Source organism: Tenebrio molitor, chromosome 9 (assembly GCF_963966145.1).
Source record: "Tenebrio molitor chromosome 9, icTenMoli1.1, whole genome shotgun sequence".
Classification (NCBI taxonomy): Eukaryota; Metazoa; Arthropoda; class Insecta; order Coleoptera; family Tenebrionidae; genus Tenebrio; species Tenebrio molitor.
Window position 1 is genome coordinate 9,026,984 of NC_091054.1, and position 17,880 is coordinate 9,044,863.

At 33.6% G+C, this 17,880-nt stretch overlaps 2 long non-coding RNA genes across 2 annotated transcripts; one reads left to right on the forward strand and one right to left on the reverse strand.

Annotated features, from left to right (window-relative positions):
* Positions 1 to 1,764: 1,764 nt before the first annotated feature.
* On the forward strand, positions 1,765 to 6,434 carry LOC138138332 (uncharacterized). Its single transcript, XR_011162014.1, has 5 exons — positions 1,765 to 2,108; positions 2,162 to 2,922; positions 3,025 to 3,285; positions 3,340 to 3,526; positions 6,169 to 6,434. It is a non-coding gene; the product is annotated as an uncharacterized lncRNA (long non-coding RNA).
* A 373-nt stretch (positions 6,435 to 6,807) lies between these two features.
* LOC138138333 (uncharacterized) lies at positions 6,808 to 7,585 on the reverse strand. The gene is made up of 3 exons (XR_011162015.1): positions 7,476 to 7,585; positions 6,998 to 7,420; positions 6,808 to 6,940 (listed from the first exon to the last, which is right to left on the reverse strand). It is a non-coding gene; the product is annotated as an uncharacterized lncRNA (long non-coding RNA).
* Between the last annotated feature and the right edge of the window lie 10,295 nt (positions 7,586 to 17,880).

The following is a 17,880-nucleotide window of genomic DNA, read 5'->3' on the forward strand; positions in this document are numbered from 1 at the left end:
ATATATTGAAGTAAAGGATATCTTTATCCTATATCAGATGTCATATTTAATTAAAATCGCATTGATTTTATCAACTGTGCATAAGCAGTCGGCCCTTTTATCTATGAGTCGGCCGATTAATAGTCGACTGTCTGCGCACCAACGCCACCAACAGCCAACCAAACAGTTTAGTTTGCCTGGTGTGCGCAGAAGCTATCCAATCGGACTAAATTATCGGCCAATTATTTAGTCTGTAGTGTGGCCCTAGCCTAAAGGGCATTTTTGGCCCTTATTGTGTTAGAGCCCTTGGCTTCGCCTCGGGCTCTAATCTCACTCCGCGGGCCAAAAACGCCTACTTTACGCCCTTAATACATAAATAACTATTTTTTGCCTTATCTTCAATAGCTAACGATAGTCAACTTTTTTTTTTAATGGACACGTAGTTTTTTTTGCATAGTCCGATAGGGTTTTTTTTTCTAACTCTAATGATGTATTAAAAGTTATAATTTGGTCGATAGCTAACTGAAAAAAAAAAACAATTTTTAATTGCGGTTCAGCTTATTGTGAAATTTTCAAGTGTGTTGTGAAAAACAATCGGAATACAAATATGTAGCAACAAATGTCAAGTGGCAGTTTGAAAATTTTCACGTGCAATCTTGAAGTGCTTTCTTATTATTTTCTTGGAAAACATGAATAATATTATTCATGTTTTCCAAGAAAATAATATAATAATGAAACACTTCAAAATCGCACGTGAAAATTTTCAAACTGACACTTGACATTTGTTGCTATTTGTATTCCGATTGTGAAAAAACAAACTTCATGTTATTTTTAGTTTTCTATGAAAGGTGTAAAATATGTAAGTACATACTTCAATAGCTGATCTTAGATAATATCTTAATCAATTGTTAGCAGGCCCATTCAGAAAAGTAAGTATGTACCTTTGTTTTTTACAAATTCTTTCACAACTATTTGAAAATTTTCCTTACGATGGAAAAAGTAACCTTGTATTGATCTGGAACGGAAATGTTTTTGGAAAAAACCTTACATCTAATTTTTAGACGAATAATAAGATATAAGCACTCGTTTTGATACAGATGTTTTTGAAACGCAAGTACAAAAAAATCTGAGCTGTTAGGGGATATCACAAGGTTCAGCATAGTTATTTACCTAACGTACGTGGGAAGATAAATTTCCCGCGTGTGCGCTGCCTTCGGCCGTGTTGCACTAGTGCGAACAAATAACTCAAATAATATTTTAATAGTTATTTATGCATTAAGAGCATAATTTTGCATTTTGCTGCTCGCATCGTCATATTGATGCCAGAGGCGCTAGCCGAGGGCATTAAGACGATAAGAGCAGCAAAATGCAATTTATGCTCGTAATGCATAAAAAATTTAATGCGCTGCCCTCAAAAACTGAAAAAACCAACACAAAAATTTCCTTGGTATTAATTTAAACAAAGTAGCCAAAGATTGATAATTTTTCCAAACTACCGTAACTACGAAATTTTGTAAACAAGTGGCAGACATTTGCTTTTGTGTGCAAAAGATTTTTCAATTTAGCTGAAAATGGTAAGAAGACTACACAGTACACTGAAGATGTTTATCTCGCTTACTTTTTTGAAAAATCCAACAACTACAAGTCTTCGAGTTTGTGGAGTTTTTACTCTATGTTAAGAAGCACCTTGCTAGTAAGAAATGAAATAGACATCAGCAAATACTTAAAACTTCAAGCATATTTAAAGTGTAAGAATATCAGTTGTAATATTTATTATAATGCCATCAAAAGATGAAAACAAATACAGCATAAATGAGACGTGCTTTCTTATCGACATATAACACAAAGACTGAAGCTAGACTCCTTTACACCCTCGACGGGGTGCGTTAACATAAACAAAACTACACACAAAAAGGCGAGGTACGGGGTGAAGCGGGTGGGTCAGGCATCTGGCTCGTATTGGGTCTCGACTTTGAACTCCAAGAAGCACGGCGCCAACCAATTCCAAAAATGCCTTACAAAAGCGACAATGTGATACTTACAAACCTAAAAAGTCAAAAGTCCTTTCAAAAAGCGAAATTGACAAATTTATTACGGAAGCACCAGATGATACGTATTTAATGATCAAGGTAAATTACTTTGTTGCTTTTATATTTCAATAGTTAATTTGTAATTATTCTAGGTTGCTGTAATCGTCGGAATTGCCGGTGCTTGCAGATCGCAAGAGTTGTGCTTTTTAACAACAAAAGAAATTGAGGATTTGGGCTCTGCGATACTGATAAGACTAACTGAAACGAAAACAAAAGTATCAAGACGGTTTACTATAATACAAAATGAGCAAAATTTCTTAGGACTTTTCCGCAAGTACTTTGTTTTGCGGCCTCCACATACTAAACATAATCGATTCTTCATTTTTTACAAAAATGGGAAATGTTCCACGCAACCCGTAGGCAGAAATACGTTTGGAAACATTCCATCAAAAGTAGCAACATATTTGAACCTTCCCGACCCCAAATCTTATACCGGACATTGTTTGCGTCGCAGTTCCGCTACTTTACTTGCAGATTCTGGTGGAGATATTACCACAGTATAACCAGTAGCGACACTAAATGACAGGTCCATAAGAAAAGCATTGGGTCGTTATGAACACGACTAAATGACGGTTTGGGTAGTAAAGTCCTTGAAAATGGTTTAAAATTTGTGATGGTAGCCCTGAATCACTATGAATTCTCTGATTAATAAATGTAAATTCCACTAGAACTTTCTGTTTGTTTTCTGACATTTAAGAAAACAACATGTGAACAACATAACCAAGCATTAAAAGTTGTTTCTTTTTCTTTACGGAAAATTTTGTAGTGCCACTGGGATAATGTTTTTGTGTATTGTGTAAAAAATGGAAATTTTCGCATCTCAGGATATAAAAAAGAAAAATGTATAATGCAGGTGCGTAAAAAATTTATTAAACTGTACAATATATTCATTGCATACACCTTGATTCAATCTTTGTGAATTACATAATTAATACAAAATTATCTTTTATTTCAGCTATAATGTTATTGCCACGATCACTGTAATAGCATGACCAGAGAGCCTTAATAAAATAAACCTATCAGAAACATACAAGATTACTGTAAGATGGTTTATTCACAATCGTTAATTACTAGGTCAATTACAGGTAGTGTAACAAGGAGGGAAATTGATAATTTCTGAGTCACCATGCAAGGCATGCTTAAATTAATTAGAAAATTCAACAAAACAAAGAATAGTCAAAACGATAACTAGAAATATGTTTTATATAAAGTATAAGTAAGCAAAGTAATGCAACAAATGCATTCTTTATTTATTTTTTTGTTCTTTTAGGAAAGTCAATGTGAATTGAAATGAAGCAATGGAATTCCAAATCTCTGGATGGAGTACAGTGTGCTATTTCAATGATTCAGTAAGAACTATTACAGATCTTGCAATAAGATAGAACAGAATAACTTGCCATCACCAATGGTTAGACAGTGGCAGTTTTCAAGTTTTTATATTGCCCACTCCAAAGAAAGTAAGTAACATACTATGACATTGATAGCAGATGAAATAGGTTGTGGTTCAATTATGAATGAAAATTATGATTAAAATATCCTATTCATAATACAATTATACATAATTATGGAAATTGAAAAAAAGTACTGCCAACAGCTTTGGCCCCCATATTATCTAAGAGAAGAGAAAGTCATGCTACTGTAACAACAAATCCAAGGTGCGTTTGCAAATGTGTCAGTCACATTAAAATAGGACTCACTCTAGTATGAATGGGCCTGGACATTCAAATTATAATGATATGTACCAAAAGATTAAAGAAAATATATTTTTTAAATGTGTTAAACATTGCAAAATTATTCCAAATGTATACCTAAATTGTAATGAACATTTTCAACATGACCACTGACTTTTCATAGAAGTATGTACTAGCTAATATTTATACATAGTCATCCAACCCCAACATCTTTAAAAACAAACTTGATGCACACTTTCGATGACGAAGCAGATGCGATCAATTGAAATCGAAATAGTTATTTACTTTTCCGTTTTGATCTGGGAGCTAAATAGACTTCGGTCTCAGCTTCTATTTTGCGTAATAATAATAATAATTTAAATGTTAAATTATAAATTTGAAAAAATTATCAATCTTCGTTGCTTTATAGGTTTTTTATTAGTCTCTTTATTATGATATTTTAAGGTATAGAAAATTCGCATTCTCGTAAATAAAGCTAGCAAATAGTTAGATGGAAAGTCAGTGCATGCATGCAAAAACAACTGTAGAAAGCTCATCTTTAATTTTGGAACCGACCCTGTCCTGTATAGAATTGTTCTTAAATGCATTACTTGAAAATTTATTTTCCAACTGCCCTACATAAAAAGCAAAATGCTCATGTGGCATTTTTAAATTGCCAAAAGTTGTGGCGGTATTGTATGCCCTAAAATTACATAATAGGGTATCTTCCGATAGTTCACCACAAGCGTTGGCATAATCCAGACATATTTGACACGTGTGTTTTTTTAAACATTTGGAAATTAAGAACCCGCATATGTAGCGCAGAACATTTTGTTCGCCAATTTCTATATTACGATAATCAGTCGAATCGATTTCTAAAGGTTGTTGTGGAAGTTGTGCTCTGTTAACAATTTGGGCAATAGTTTTTGTTTGAGCTAAATGCGGCATATTTTCAATAGCGCTTAGCACAGAAGCCAAATCATTGTCACAGTTCCCTTGTGGGTTGTGTTGTAAATATTTCATGCAAAATAATTTTTTAAATGCTCTCTTAAATTGAATAGGTGTGGGATTGTAACAATTCCCACTTTGTTTACGAACTGTCCCAAAAAAAATTTCGACAAAGTCTTGATTTAATCGACGTGTAATAAGAGGTTCATTTACATCCTGGTGCAACGATGTCATGTTTTTGATGGTAAGTTGCCAGCAGTGTAATGATTTAATTCTTTGTGTCACATCTTTTCCCGATCTATCTTCTACTTTAACGGTTGCAAACAAATTTAACATCTTTTGTAAATGTTGAATTTGGTAATCGGCTCCCTTGAATATGTTTTTATAATTTCTTTCGTCTGTGTCTATGTTGCCCGTGGAATTTAAAATATCGAACAAACTGTTAATATTGTTGGAAATGCCGATGCTGGCAATAAATTCGTTGACAATTCCGTTTCCATGCCGGTAGCCACTTGGTTACTGAATAGTTGTGCTGCTAATTTTACTTTCATTTTGTCAAAAGCACCAGGATGTAAATGAACTCTTGTTAACTTTGGCGCAAGGCGTAAATTTCGACCTTGATCCCTTTCAAAAAACTGATGCAAGTAATTTGCATCTATAATTTGGCCGCATTCTAAAATGAAAAGATATTTTAAAAAATTATTTCGCAATGCTTTAAGTAAGTGGCATATATCGAAAAAATAATAGATTTTCATCGTTTGTTCGAGGACGTCCGTGTAAAAAAATGGTGCATCTATTGTTACATTTAGAAGTTTGGATAAACTTACAAAATTAGACCCCACGTCAGATATGAAGCCTCGAACTCGAAAACCAAGACTGCGTAAATTATCAATTACCTCAAATAACAAAATTTTGAGTTGCTCTACGTTACATGAAGTATTTAAAAAAACATACGCCAAAGGCTGTTTCCAATTTTCAAATATGCCTCGAGCCATTATTGCCAGTACATTATTGGCCGGCAAATAGTCTTTAGACGCACCAAGCTGTTGGAAACCTACAATTTCATCTGCTCCAATGTCATAGAATAGATGTCCTTTTATATTCATCTCATCTGCACATAGGACACAATCTTTTCCCTCGTCACCTAGACTCTTGGATTTAATTTTTAATATGTCAAAAACCACTCGACTCAGTCCAGGGTTGATTTGAATTTTCTCAGTCATTCGCTGCAAGGTACGAACCGTTGGCAATAAAAACGTGGTTCTTAAAAAACGATACGCCATCGGTGACAGAAAAAACAAGGTAATTGCGAATTGCTTATACTCCCTGGAATATCTCCGGAACGTGGGGGCGTTCTTATTAATTACTTGCATTTTTACAATTCCCGCTAAGTTTTGTGGTAACAACTTATCACATAATAAGCAAAATTTTGCGACATCACCATCTTCCTCCTCACCTGATGTTTCTCTTTCTCTTCTTAGCTGGCGCCGGAGAGCTTGTTTTCTGGGAGTACTGGATGACAACGTCAACCCTGTCTGTGTGCTGACGCTGGTTCCCATCGGCAAGGAAACTCCACCAACAGTCGCGTAGTAACGTGATGTGGATGGCCGTGGTGTTACTTCGCCTAGAGATGTGGAGGGACAGAATCGACAGAATCAAATATTTTCAGAAAAAATCAATTTACCTTCGATTGTAATTAATAGTTGTAACAATGCTAAAGTAGAAGTAAATTTTTCGTTTAATTAAATTGTTACTTTATTAAGAAATACGCAATTTCATGTAATAGAATTTTCTTTAGAGCATAAAAATTACGCCAATGCTTTAGAGCAATAAATTACCCTTTTATGCACTCTAATGAGGTAAATAAAACGGCCAAAATTGCTTGGCAGCGCATAAAATAATATTAAAATAGTATACTATTATACAGAGTGATCAACAAGAAACCAAATCAAGAGTGCTACCTCATCTTTTATTTTATCGAAACGTACGTCGTATACTAATCAGACACTTTTATATAATTGCTGTGCACTCGTTTTGTTGGTTGCCTACCTCTCAAAAATCTATTATTAATTGCCTTTATAAATTGTTTGTAATTCATGAATAATGGATTTAAAAGGAAGTTATTATTAATTATTATTTATTACTGATTAAGGAAAAAACACACAGTTACATAAAATTCCTTCATAAGGCACGTAATCTTTGGTTACAAAATTTTAAGTCATTATTTTTCAGAATTCTTTGTTTTGTTGTTTTCTGTAAGAAAAGTGCTAAAGTTATTATTCTCACATTTTTGGTTAATTGAGAACTTACTCGTATCTTTTCTAGCAGTTTAATTAAAACATTTAAATTATTCCAAGGTCAAAAAATAAGTTTTCACAAAAACTGCTCCAAATGTTCTCCATTGTGGTCCAGAAAGAGTCAAACTCGCCTCTCATATTTTCCAAGAACACTTATGAAGCTGTCAGGTGAAATGGACTGCCAAAATTCATTTATGGTGAAAATTTCTTTAAGGTAATGTGTGGGTTTTATTTCTTGCAACACACAAGGGAAACAAATTAATAGCCTCCTTCAAAATTTTTGCAATAAGTGCATTAACTCAATTTAATTTGCAGTCTTAAACGCCTTATGGAAGTTGAGGGATGTTCCTTGATAATTTGTCGAACATTTTGCACCATTTCTAAAATTTGAACTAAGGACTGACCTGACTTCTTCTTAATGATGGATTATGATTCACTAAAATTAGGCATTATAATTTTAAGACATTGATAAACTTGTTAATAACCAATACCATCAGGTTCAGACATTTGGCTTGAAATTCTTCAGTGTAAGGGGGTACAAAGTAAGGCCAGTCTTCACTTTCTTGTTTCACCCTCTTTCGAAAATAATCTAATAAAAATGGCTTCTCTTTAATGGTAAAACCGGTAATCTTGTAGTTTACGTCGCCCAAACTGCGCATCGCTTCGCGCACCGTGCTGAATGTGTACAGCGTTGCCAGACTTATTTATTTGTATCGAATAAGAGAAAATTCACAATTAACATCACGTGACGGTGATTTTAATTATACAATTATATTCTGTGCAGGAGCCCCTCTACCACCCATTGTTTCGAAACAAAGTTAAAAAAGTACCAAACACAAACTAAACCAGGGAAACAGATCAATTAACAGACGTATTGGAGTCGTACACATCCAACTAAAAGATGCATTCAATTCTAATTAACATCTGGCAACAATGCAGAGTCTATGGGGCTGCGCGTATGAGATGCGCAGTTTGGGCGACGTAAACTACAAGATTACCGTAAAACCCATTTTACAACTTATTCTGGGATAATTATTGCTTACAATACCAATAAACGTCTGTAAATATTGCCGAAATCGAAGATTTGTTTTTTAGGTTAAATCACTTAAATTGTCAACAACAACAACCTTGAATTTTGAAATGTGACATTTAAACGAAACATCTCCGTGCCAGTGGCGTCGCGTTTGGCAATAAAGCTGATAATTTACTTACTCTTACAAATGTAAAATGTTGCTCTTATTTATCTTATAAATTGTTTCCCTTATCTTATAATAATAATAAAATGCACAATTATAATTCCAACGTCTAAAATTCATGAGGTATGATTTATTATAAACTAGCGTTTGAGACCACAAATTGTCTACGGCCATGCTTTGAACCGTCTTTGAACGCTTATTTGCGTATGATTCTGCTACGACGTGACCGATAATTTGCAACGCTTGCTCTGATTTGGATTCTTGTTGATCACTTTGTACAAGTTTATAAGGAAGCCTTTAATGCACACGCGGAGCGGAGTGCTTTTAACGTCGCAAGTGCTTTAAAGGCCCTTATAAACGTGTATCATACGCTATTTTTTATAATACCTGCACTAAAATCTGAAAATTATAACAAAAAAAAAGCAAATAAATACCTTTTCTGAAGTAATCTGTGTCATTAATCGTTGATATAGAAATGGTTAATTGTTGTTGTTTCGTTGCTATCATAAATTTGTAGTGAAATTCACCTTTTATTTATTATTAATCACCTTTAATTCAGTGGAAATTACCAACAATTTTTTAGATATTTTTATCTCGAAAATGCAGACTTTTATTACAAAAAATATTTCTTGACGACTTCTATCCCTCGTCACTAATTACTGGTTTTGTTTTGTACGTGTATTTCAAAAACACCCTATATCGGGTGTGTCAAAAAGGACGGACAAGCGTTTTAGTAGCATAGCATAGCATAACATAGACCCCGATTTTGTAACAACGATTTTTTTGGCAGCTTTCAGTTAAAGAAAAAACTGCCAGAAAGTGAAAATGAAAATGGCAGCAACGCTATCTATAATAGGTTACTAAAAACTACCGTATGTAGTTACCATGGTTACATTTTTTTTCTCTCAATTGTTGGTCAAAACGCCTAATAACATTCACACTGGAACGTCTTCCGTTAGCAAAACGCATGGTGTATGTCTTTACAGCTAAATACCGCGTTATTTTCTGCGACACCAAGAGCTAAATAAGCTAAATTCATATTACAATATTCAGCTGTGGAAAACTCATTTTGAAAACAATTTGAAAACTGTCACAATTTAATTGACATTTATTTTACAAAGGTTTTTTTTTTCGTTACTATGATATCGTCGCCTGAATGTAAGAACTAGGTAACTCGAAATATGGGTATTTCAAGTTATCGACGGTTAATTTTTGGTTTTTATTTTAGTGTTGTCTTTTCATGTGATCTTTAACTAAAATAAAGCCCTACAAAGGAAGATCGAGTTAATTCATTTAAATCTATTTTTTCCAGATCATTTCTAAGATCCACATGATAATGTTTTTGCTAATTTCTCAAAACTGTATAAAACAAGTTAGGTACCGAGTTCTTACATAAAGGCAGCGACATGTTAGCAATGTTGCGGCGTTTGAAAACTGCTTCCCCGCACCAAATTTCATCATATTTAACACTGACGAAGAAACGCATTTCGAACGTATTCGTGAAAGGAATTTTTGGATATCTGTTGAGGGCACCTTTGAGAGTTGACACATCAATTATGTTCCCACATCAATAACAGGATCATTTAGTTTTACAGATAGTTTAGTTGTAACTTCCAAAAGCTCTTGCGTGTTGACGAAAGGCCGAAAACAAAAAAAAAATTTTTCTTCATGTTCCATGATAACCCTAAATTGTATACCTTCTTTGGTGTCCGTCCTTTTTAACACACCCAATATAACTTAAAAACATCTTTTTTTGTCAAAAAAAAACAAACTGGGTACCTACGACTTGTTTCAAAAACTACTTGCGTCTGGACCATATTATTTTGTCTATAAGAACAGCAAGCTCACATTTCTTCGCGAAAAGCAGACTCAAAAGTATTCTTCCAGTTCCATTTTGATGTGATGGACCATTAAATAGACAAAGTTCGCCGTAATGTTTTTGGAGTGTTTTGAAGCTGGTGTCGTTCCATCCACGGAAAGGATCGAAAACGATTTTTTAATTGCAGATCAGAAAGAGACTCTTTATTTGCTCCTGCTGATCATGGCAAGATTTCATGAAACAGACTCTCCAAAGGTTAATCTGATCAAATCAGTTGTAGATTCTAACTGTAGATATAACAACAACAATTTTATCCAGAAATAGAGCCTTGAATGTACACGTCATGATTTCGAGTGTTTCCATTTTAGCGATTTCTGTACTGTACTGCGCATATACCACATTATGTATATACCTATACCGGGACATTTTTTAATACTGAACATAGCCCATACTTATTCCCTATGTTCAGTTTTAAAAAGCACAGGTCAATGCATGTATGTAATTACGTAACCAAGGTAACGAAAATAAGTACTTGACAGTTTAATAAAATGGTCAAGTTGTTTGACGAAAAAAGTACACATAATGCACTTATTTCATGTTAATAAGATCATTAGAAATGTGCGTAACATTTCCAATACAACACATGATAGACCAATTTCATCAATTGGAACAAATTTTAACATTATTGCAAAATTTCGACCATTTTTGTCGATCGTGTATAATTGGTTGCATAGCAACTCACAATTCATTGATCTGTGTTTTTTAAAATTGAACATAGGGAATTAGTATGGACTATGTTCAGTGTTAAAAAAATGTCCCGGTATATACACCATCATGTCTCTTTTCAAAAACAGTATTTCTTCGAAGGTTTAATTACTCTGTTGAACTAACAAGATGTATAAAATTCTAATTTTTTGTGTGTCCTTTTTGGTGTTGAAAATCGCTAAAGCACAAGTTGTTGGTATGTATATGTAATTAAAAATTTCAATCAATTTTTATTTAATTTTTTTTTGTAAAATGTGGCTTCAGTACTAAAATTTATAACGTTATTTTTCAGACTGTGTAATAGACATACAAGTGCAGTATAGGAAAACCAACCCGCGAGATCCATTAGTGTTGACCCAACAATATGAATTTATTTACCCTACAACCCGAGGGGTTAAAACTGTAACAGTTCCATTTGGTGACACCATTTATATCGGTTGTCCTGTAGGAGCATTACAATATAACAACGCGATTCTTACAGAGGGATTTTTCACTTGTCAGGGTAATACTTGGTTTTCGCCACAAAGTGCTCAATATCCAACTGTTGCCTTCAACATGATAACTTGTCCTAACACAAATTACCGTCCTGTTCCCTTAACCGTACGCGAAGTACCTAAAAGCGACCTCTGTTTACAATGCGATACGTGCACAGAGCAAAATATCGGATACGTGTTACCATCAGGCACTTTCCTTAACATAATTACTGTTTGCTTCCACCCTTTGAGCAATACAGCTTATTATTCTAAGCACAAATTGACCCAATATATTGTTACTAGACCTCTAAAGAGGCCCCCCTTCCAGGATACAAGTGGTAATTATTACGGTTACGATCTTAAGACATTGTACTCTCCCGGTCAACAAGAAATAGAGCTGGGTGAATTTTTTCCCATTGATGAAGATTATTATTTGAACAAAGGACACCTGGCTCCAGTTGCTGATTTTTTTTATCGATTTCAAAAATATGCAACAATGGACTATCTCAACGTTGCCCCTCAGTGGAAAACATTTAACAACGGATCCTGGAACAATTTGGAAATGCTTGTAAGAAATATGTCCATTGGCAACAGTTTGGATTTTGATGTGTACACTGGTACCTTGGACACTTTGAATCATTATTTAACAGATGGAGACAATACTCACGACATAGAAATACCAAAGTGGTTTTGGAAATCTATACCACAATTGAAGTACCTTTTCCTAGGTCTCAATGATGTTTTTGTTGATTCTGCTGAGGCGGAGAGACAAGCTACCATTGTGTGCAACAATAACGTTATTAATATTGAGACCATTCAACCAAATTTTTTTGTAAATGACATCAAACGTGGATTTGTGTTTCTCTGCCAACCTAATGGTATTCGCCATCCCCAACTAAGGGCCTTGATGAAAAGTATTTTGTCGACTTCCTCAAAATCAATCAAATAAAAAGACATATCTTACAACTTTCTACATCAATAACCATTATTTGTTTTATAATTTAATTAATTTGCTGTTATTTGATTTTTTCTTACATTTATATCCATTGAAATGTCTTTATATTGGCACTACTTATACTAAATCAAATGTCAGCCGCTTTAATTAATATAATCAATTGTTTTATAGGAGTATTTTTCATAAGCCAAGTAATGCCAATTAATAATTTTGTATGCGCAATAATAATTATCGTGGTTTTGTATTTGTATTTTGACTGTTATAAAGGTTTTAAAAATGTAAGCTTAATAAATAATTGTTTAACTAATAATTTTTTTAATAAACTCCTCACTTCTCCACGCACGCTTGAAATCACTGATGAATACTTCAGAATAAACCAGAGAAAACAGCTCAAGGTCTATTTAATTATTATCAAATTTTCAGTCGCGAACAGAAAAAAGTAGGACAAGTTTTATTAAGAAATTTAGCTAAAATTGAGTTGGTAAAGCCGGCCTATTTTTGAACTTTGAATATTGACACTGTTCAAAAAAAAAATTGGCAAAAAAGTCATAAGGCGATCATGGTACGGTTGGCTTAAAAAAAAACCGGGAACTGTCAGAAAAAGTTCTGTCAGATTTTATTAAATTTTTATAGTTTGAAACAGCCTTTTAGAATTTAGGTTAAAAAACTGCACTTATGTGTTAGAAATACTACTGTCAGACAGACACAAATTGACATACATTGACAAATTAAATTTCCAATTCACATTAGGTCAAATTTCATTTCCCGTTTTTTTTTTAAGCCAACTGTACTATTGGGAGCAAAAAAAGTGGGCCATCACTAAAGTCTGTCTCAATTCTAAATTTCCACCAACGAAATACAACCGGGAACCAGCAACACTGTTTGATGAAAAATGCGTCAGATTGTATTTGTTAGGTTATCTGTCAATTTCCGTTTTTACAACTCAAAATTTTAGAATAAAGGAAAAGAACGAAAACCTTTTTTTAAATGCAGCCAGCAAGTAGGGAGCAAATCAAATTCTAAAAGCAAAATAAACGTATGAACTAATTTTAATGTTTTCGAATCATGTTTATAAAATAATTATACAGGGTGCGTCTACTAAAACTTTATATCCGAATATCTTTTTTAATTATCAATTAAGATAAACAATATTTAGCAATATTATATATCTCAATGACCTCTTGACATGTGCTTAACAAAAGTTAACGAAACCTGCAAGGATACAGAGTTATTTGAAAAACAACCCCAGTAAAAAAAATTTTTTTTGGCTTTTTCTCAGATTACGGAGTATAACATATTCAGCTGTGGCCTCTGTATCTCCCTGTATTGTTTTTATTACACTTTTACTGATGACTACGCAATAAATTAGTGTTAAAAAGAACTAATTTTCCAGCTGTGTTCAAAACAGAGTTTATGCGTAAAAAGTTGTTACGAATTTGGTTCACAGATTACTCATTTTTCAGCAAATAATTTAGATACGTCAATTTGACGGGGCATTGTTATCTTATTTAAAATTCTTTTATTTCTGAACTATTCGGTAAAATACAATAAAAATTGAAATAGGTATGTATGTACAAACCCCGGTGTAGGTACGTCTGCATCCTAGGGATCAGTCTTCTCTGGAAAAATTTACTAAACTATTTTAAAGTAAGTTTTCAATAAAACGAATTTAAATGTTAATTTTATTTTTTAAACAATGAATCATGGGATACCCGGTACCCTCCTAATTTTTTTGTTTTTTTTTATAAAAGTGGCTATTATGGAGGTGGGTGCGTCAAGCTTAAAGAGGGGGTCAAGGTGAATAAACAATTTAAGCACATACTAAATAATAACAATTAAAATATCTGCAATAAATTTGTTTGGGACCTAATGGGGGCTCCAGGAATTGTTCGGAACCAAATGGGGCTCATGGGTTTGCTCAGCGTAATGGAGGCTTCACTGGTTTGATTGTAGGCGCGCGTAAACTGACACACCGTATCGTTTTGTGTAAAACGTTTATTTACATTTATGTACAATTGCTTGGATCGTACGACCGTACTCGAGATGTTGGATAAATGACTTAGCGACTTCTGACTGTGACTGTTCTACCCTGAGTACCCTGAGTCCATCTCGGTAGCGGTACTGTCGTCTCAAATCTCTGTCATTCACCCACGCAGGGGTGGTTCTCGTTCTGAAAGGAGGGGGGTGGCTCTTTGCCCCGACAAAATTCAACAATGCAACACAATTAGCAGCAAAGAAAATTTTTAAAATGTACTCAAAATAATTATAACTAAATAAGATGCTCAAAATTTATTTCGACCATTAACTTCCACACACCTTTCAATTCTGGAATAAAAACTCCGTGAAGTTCTTGTTGCAGGATCATTTCATATGGATGAAATTTCAAAGACTTTAAAGTTCTAATAATCGTGCTTTGTGAGACATTCAGTGTAGCCGCTACTACTCTTGTGCTTGTGTGTGGATTTTCAGTTACCTAATCAACAACGGCATTTTGAAAGTTACTATTTTTGGGGAGTGCATCCCTTACTCGTGGCAATTCTTAACACTGCCAGTATCTTCAAACAGCTTTACAATTCATCTGATATTCATTTCGGAAAATTTATCATTTTCTTGACGGGCCTGAAGAATTCTTGCTGCGGCTCGATAGCACCGGTGACACTCTCCATACGTAAAAATAATATTAATTTCCTCTTGCTGTGAGAACAACATCTTGTATAAGAGATTATTTCAAAGATTTCACGAACTTTTTTACTTTGACGTTGTCAAATAATAAATTAATTATGTTTTTTTTTTGTAAATCAGTAAGCCGTGAAGTACTTTTTTACGTAAATACACACTGGTGAATGAAGTCTGAAAATTGTCTTTATTTAACATTAATTTATTGGTCAATAATAAGCACTAGGATGATTATTAGGCAGAAAATCTACACAGAAACATTTGATATGCATGTTAAAAGTTATAACTTATAATGTTAGGAAATGCTGAAAATAAAAAAATTTCATTAATTTTTTTCTTGAATATTCCTCTTCTGTCCAGATCCTTGTTAATTTTTGTAGTGCCTATGTAAAGAGGGCAATGCAGCCTTTATTAAGACTAAATATCGTTGAGCAGTCATTTAAAATAACGAAGATATTCAAATATAAAGTTTAAGCAGACGCACCCTGTATTGCCAACTTTGGTTATAAGAATCCCCAATTTGGAAATATTTTTATTTTGCCAACATAATTCAACAAGTGGTAGAAATTTGTATACCCAAGTACAGTCAAAACAAGCATTTTATTTAAAATTTAATTTTGACAGTCCAGGAGTTTTTTTAATTTACTATACAGGGTGATTTTGAAAGTTTTGCAGATATTTTAATCACGAGCTTCATGTAGAACTCGGAAAAAATATTTAAAAAATTCTATGTCAAAAAATAAAATGACATTTATTTTTTGAGCTACAATTTTTTTTAATTGCTTTTAGTTTTCTACGTTGTCATACAACCTCGTAGGTAAAATTTCGGCACATTTTAAAAATACACCCTTGTATATCATGTTTTATAAAATGTACGCCAATGGGAAGTAACCTATAGGAAATCTGCAAATATGCTTTAAAACAAGGAAACTGCATTGGTGTACGTTTTATAAAACATGGTGAATTTTTGATTTTGAAACAGATTATACAGTGTGGAATAAAATGATTTACATCTAGTTACCTTTGGAATTTTTGCACTTTACTAGGCTTTCTTTTTTTTGTAGAGCGGAATTTCGTATTTTTACAAGGGTAATGCAAAGCTAACTATTTTATTCCACACTGTATGATCTAATGTTGAAATCTTAGTTGAAACCGTTTATTTCTCTTAGGGCCGATTTCATAAATTTGACGCAAATGGAATATTACTTAATGTAGGCATTAATTTAATGGAAACATTAAAACTTCCTTTAAATTAATTGATTTCATAATGCAGTTTTTAACCTGTTCCGAATTAAAGAAATGACTAAACACACAAGTATTTTAGCAATACCTAATTCCGGACACGAAATCTTGGCATATCTCTGTGATCTTGGCCAACATTTTTTTGACATTTCTAAAAAAAAATGATGTAAACCAATCATTAGCGTCATTAATAAATGACAATTATTAAAAATCAATTTGAAGTTTTTCTTGTGATCAAAAAAGCAGGAAAATGACATTATCGAGTCAAAAGTTGGGTTATATTATATTCAAATTCAATTGGAGAAAATCAGCAACCGCAAAATGGCGCTGCAAATTGAACGAAATTAAGGTTCTCGATTATAAAAGGTAACGACAACGGTTGCGCCAATATTTCCATCTCACTTAATTTGGAGTCTATGCAAGTTAATCTGTTCGACACGATACAAACATCCCTTAAAATTGTGTATAACTCTGTCTTTGTCACACTCACGGCATTTGTCGATATGTCCTCTCTTTTAATTTGGAGTCTCAAAAATGAACAATGGTTGTCGCTACCTTATTTATCATCGAGAACCTTAAACGAAATAGGGAAAACAAAGAACAGCTGATTTCATTTGTATTTGGATTTAATTTGCCGGTAACAATTTTTTACATTTTACATTATAATAAATGGTTTAAAACAAATTGCAAGTTATAAGAACCACCAAGATTATCAGTTTGCGTTGATTTGTCCACCAAGACCTTTGTCATTGCAACTTTCTGAACTGCATCTTCAACATTTATGTTTGTCTGTTGTGCTGTTTCTTCATTAACATCCACCGTTGGAGAAAATTTGTCAGCATCAGCAGCGTTACCCAGATCATTTCCTGCTTCTTTTACACCAAAATTTAACCTTCATGAACTACAAAAAAACAACACTAGTTCGGTCAATAAAATTTGTTATTATAGTAGGTACCTAAGAAGCGTTACCTATTAGTAGTTTGTCGACACTTACGGTTTTATTGTGAGTACCCACTGGTAAATTGTGAGAGGGAATGGCTGTGAGTTTCAATTGTCTCACTTGACACCTTTTGCTGTTGTGTAAAAAGCTATAATCAATAATCATCAAAGCTTCCCAAACTTGCCCAAAGGTATAAAATCGGTTGGTAGGAAGTGCTTTGTAACCCCCAATAAAAATATCTCCGAATTTAGCCTGAGTCTGCTTGCAAAAAATTGCAACATCTTGACCTGCTGCAAGGGGTTTTAAACAGTTTATTATTAGGGATTGATACCCAACTCTTAGGGGCCAATAACGCAATTGACTCTATTCTCACTTATTTCTAGAAGCTCTTTAATAGGTTTTCCGATTTTTAAAACTTCCTGCTTGGTATTTTTTATAGTTTTTCATTGGGAAATAACATCATGGAAATAGTGCAGAGAAATGTCTTTGCTCACTAAATATCACACTGTATCACACTGCGGCACGGAACAATAACACTTTGAGGTACTCGTTATCACTTCATGCACAATTTATTATGAAAAGTAAACGAATTTGGCTATTTTTTGGCGATTGAAATGTATTACGGCCAATACGTAAACATTTGTTTTCCCTATTTCGTTAGTTCAAAAATTACCACCAGAGGTCAGCCACTTCGCTGATTTTCTCCAATAAAGACCAGTTCACACCACTGACCTCTATAACATGGACCGAGGATGCTATGTTTCAAAACTGAAGCAGAAAGTCGGCCATATTGCTAGTCTCAATTTTTAGTAACTTTCTTTTTGTCCAGT